This window comes from Arachis ipaensis, chromosome B02, assembly GCF_000816755.2.
Source record: "Arachis ipaensis cultivar K30076 chromosome B02, Araip1.1, whole genome shotgun sequence".
NCBI classification, from domain to species: Eukaryota; Viridiplantae; Streptophyta; class Magnoliopsida; order Fabales; family Fabaceae; genus Arachis; species Arachis ipaensis.
The window spans coordinates 74115534-74119222 of NC_029786.2; positions in this window are offsets into that span (position 1 = coordinate 74115534).

Sequence of the window (3689 nt, forward strand, 5' to 3'; positions counted from 1 at the left end):
GTTCCAGATTTCGTGCGTACGCATCTATCGTGCATACACATTTTCCTTAAAAATCTGTTTGTCATGCGTATGTGCACCTTATGCTTACGCATTGATAAACCACTATTTTATGATTTATCTTGTGCTCAATTGAATGGTTTTTATCAAGTCTTTGCTCACTTATTCATATAATTTGCATGGTTTTACAATTCCTTCCTTATTTTGTGATATATGTGAAAACATGTTTTCTAGGCCTTAAAACTGTTAATTTTAATTATCCCTTAGTACCATTCGATGCCGTGATCTGTGTGTTAAGTATTTTCAGGCTTTATAGGGCAGGAATGGCTTAGAGGATAGAAAGGAAACATGCAAAAGTGGAAGAAATGCGCGAAAATAAAGTTTTGAAGAAAATGGCAGTGACGCGCGCGCATGGATGACGCGGACGCGTGCCTAACGCAGAACACAAGCGATGCGTAAGCGTGACTGACGCGTACGCGTGACAAGGAAAATTTCCAAATGACGCGCACGCGTGACCTACGCGTATGCGTGACAGACGCCACGTGTAGAAAGTTGCAGAATTCGCCCCCAGCAAATTCTGGGCTCTTTTTCGGCCGAAATCCAAGCCCGAGAATACAGAATAGAGGCTAGAGAATGGAGGAATCAAGATCATTCATTCATTCATCATTCATTCAATATACACAATTTTAGATTTTAGATGTAGTTTCTAGAGAGAGATGCTCTCTCCTCTTTCTAGGTTTTAGGATTTAGGATTTCTTTTAGTTTTAGGTTTATTTCTTCTCAATTTCAGGTTCAATGTTCCTTTAATTTAGTTTCTCTTCTACTTTTATTTATTCTAGTATTCTACTTTATCTATTTTCCTTTATTGATTACTTTATGTTGCAATTTGGTTTATGAATTCTCATGTTTAATTTGATTTTCTATTTAATACAATTTGAGGTATTTCAGATTTATGATTGCTTTCTTCTATTTATGTTATTGATGCTTTCAATTTAATTTAGATTTCTTCTCCTTTGGCTTTGGTTGAGTAATTGGTGACACTTGAGTTATCAAACTCCATTGTTGATTGATAATTGGAATTTGCTGGTTGATTTGGATCCCTCTAAAGCTAGTCTTTCCATAGGAGTTGACTAGGACTTGAGGAATCCCATTAATTGGTCCACTTGACTTTTCTTTATTTAGTAAGGGTTAACTAAGTGGGAGCAATAAATAATTCTCATCACAATTGATAAGGATAACTAGGATGTGATTTCCAGTTCTCATACCTTGCAAGGGTTTTCATGATTATTAATTTAATTTCTTGCAATTTTATTTTCTTGTTCCTTATTCAAAAACCCAAAAAGATACTTTTCCATAACCAATAATAAATCATACTTCTCTGCAATTCCTTGAGAGACGACCCGAGGTTTAAATACTTCGGTTATTATTTTTATTGGGTTTGCTTTAGTGACAACCAAAACTTTTGTACGAAAGGATTCTCTGTTGGTTTAGAAACTATACTTACAATGTGATTACTTTTGCAAAATTCTTTACTGACAGAAAAACCTGGTTCATTCACGCATCTTCCATGAGTTTTTTGCCATGTCATGAGTACGCATTTGTAATGCGTACGCATTACCCAAAGTTTTAAAAATCTAGTGCCAAGTCCTAGGCGCACGTACCACTTGCGCGTACGCTCCTCTTCCCCTTTACGAAAAAAATTTTAATTGCTCTCATGCGTACGCACACCAATTGTGCGTACGCATCACCCCAATTCCAAAATTTCAAATTGGAAACCCAGGGGCAAGTCCTGCGCGTACGCATGCCTGGTGCGTACACATTACCCCTAGCACATGTCATGTTATGGTGCGTACGTATCATCCTAATTTTTAAATTTCAATTTCACAAGCCAGTGGGAGGTTCCGCACGTACGCACTTGTGATGTGTACGTATCACCTTGTGGAAACCCACACTCATGCATTCGCACGCAACATGCATATGCACCATTTGCAATTTTTTTAATGTTACTTGTGCGAACCCTAATTCGCACCCTCATTCATGTCTTATTTCTTTTCTTTTTCTTCTCTGCACCACCCCTTCACCTCCTTCCTCTATCACCATCATCACCAAGCTTCACCACCGCACCTCTACCTTCGACGAACCACTATCATCGCCGGTTTCGTATTCTTCTTCCTCATCTTCTTTTCTTCTTCGCTTTCCCTTTTCTTCCCCCCAATCCGCGACACTTTCCCTCTCTCAGAATTTGAAGTTGCACCTCTATTCCATCCTTGTTTCGGCGAGCTTCCTAGTGTCAGGCGACCTTCTGTTGCCATCTCTGGTCGTGGCAACAACATATAGTGCCACAGCAACTCCTTCCTCCCTTCTTCATTTCCATCTTTGACTAGTACTTCAAGTTTCTGCTCTGTTTTCTCTTATTATTTTGTTTAGCTTTAATTCCATAGTTTGTTCTAGATTAGTTTAGTTGGATATTTTATTTCTGTTAGTAGATTTTAGGTTGTTGGAAAAAGGTAGTTTAGTTTGTAGATTCTAGGTTAGTTGCAAGTATTAAGAATTGAAAATTTCTTGGTTGGATGATGCTTTGGTTGCTGGTTTTAGCTTGGTTACTACTGTTTGTTATTGTGTTTTGATATATTAAGTGTGAAAATTGTTGAATGGATAAGCATTGCTGCTGAAGTTTGTTTGTTTATGCTGAATTTGTAGATTACGTGCTAGGTGTTTGATTAAATGCCTCTATGATGCTTTGAGTTTGAACTAAGTTCAATATCGATTCATTAATTCCTTCATACTCCATATAATGACTCAATACTCTTATTTATATTCCTAACAATCTCTAACAGGTTAACCAACTAATTAAGCATCCTAACATTAGTTGGATCGTAACATATTTACTAATTAATTTGTTTATTTTTTGAGTCTCCTTTCTACTCCCATAAGAGAGTAGAGGTCATAGAAAAAGATAGAGGAGTGAAAGGTGTGGCAATTTGAATGCAAGATGAGGATCGAGAATAAAATTGAAAGAGGGTAAGATGTAAACAAATAAAAGAGACAAAGACAGAGATAGCGAAGAAGATGAGGATAACAACGATAGCAGCAAAGGTAGCAATGACAACTACAGTGGTGTGACAAACGTAATAATGGTAGGTGTAAATGAGGTTCAGAAAAAGGATTAGAGATGATGACCAGGATAATGATAAAAAATAGTATAGTAGGAATAAAAATTAATAATTTGAATAGAAGAAATGTTACGTACAAAATTAATAGAAAAAGGACAAATAAGTCCCTGATTTTTTGTCCCACGGACATTATAGTCCCTCACCATTTGAAAATACTTTTAAATCTCTCATCTCCTTAAAAGCTGGACAGATTAGTCCCTCCTTAAAAGTTGGGTTTGACGGAGACATTTGTACAGAGGAACTAATCTGTCCAACTTTTAAGAGAGTGAGAGACTTAAAAGCATTTTTAAATAGTCAGGAACAAAAATGTTCGTAGAATAAAAAGTCAAGGACTTATTTGTCTTTTTCTCAAGTTAATATAAATTAAAAGTGGTAGACAATTTTATAATTTTATAATTTTAAATTGAGTTTAAAAATTATTTATTTTATTTTTATGTAAAATTTATTTTCACCAAAAAATTAAATTCTAAAAGGAATACTTTACCTTTAATTTTAGTATATTTGTAATTCGTAAAACAA